At 32.8% G+C, this 247-nt stretch overlaps 1 long non-coding RNA gene across 1 annotated transcript; it reads right to left on the reverse strand.

Annotated features, from left to right (window-relative positions):
- Nucleotides 1-33: 33 nt before the first annotated feature.
- Nucleotides 34-247, reverse strand: LOC104775659. Its single transcript, XR_766031.1, has 2 exons — nucleotides 213-247; nucleotides 34-103 (listed from the first exon to the last, which is right to left on the reverse strand). It is a non-coding gene; the product is annotated as an uncharacterized LOC104775659 (long non-coding RNA).

A 247-nucleotide genomic window follows, 5' to 3' on the forward strand; every position in this document is an offset into this window, starting at 1 on the left:
ATATATCAAAAGAATCCAATACAAAATACATACCAGGGTTTTCATGGGCAAAGACATCCCAATTGTTCAGACCTTTTCCATCGGTTAAGTACGCACCTTCATACTAAATACACCAAATAAGAACCACAAAGATTAGAAAACTAAAAGTATGAACTGACTCCAAAATCTGATTACAGAAGCATATATAAAAAGAGAAAGAAAAAAAAAAGTACTTGGAAAGCAGAAGAAGCTGTGCCAAAGAAGAAAT

Source organism: Camelina sativa, unplaced genomic scaffold (assembly GCF_000633955.1).
Source record: "Camelina sativa cultivar DH55 unplaced genomic scaffold, Cs unpScaffold25961, whole genome shotgun sequence".
In the NCBI taxonomy this organism is placed as follows: domain Eukaryota; kingdom Viridiplantae; phylum Streptophyta; class Magnoliopsida; order Brassicales; family Brassicaceae; genus Camelina; species Camelina sativa.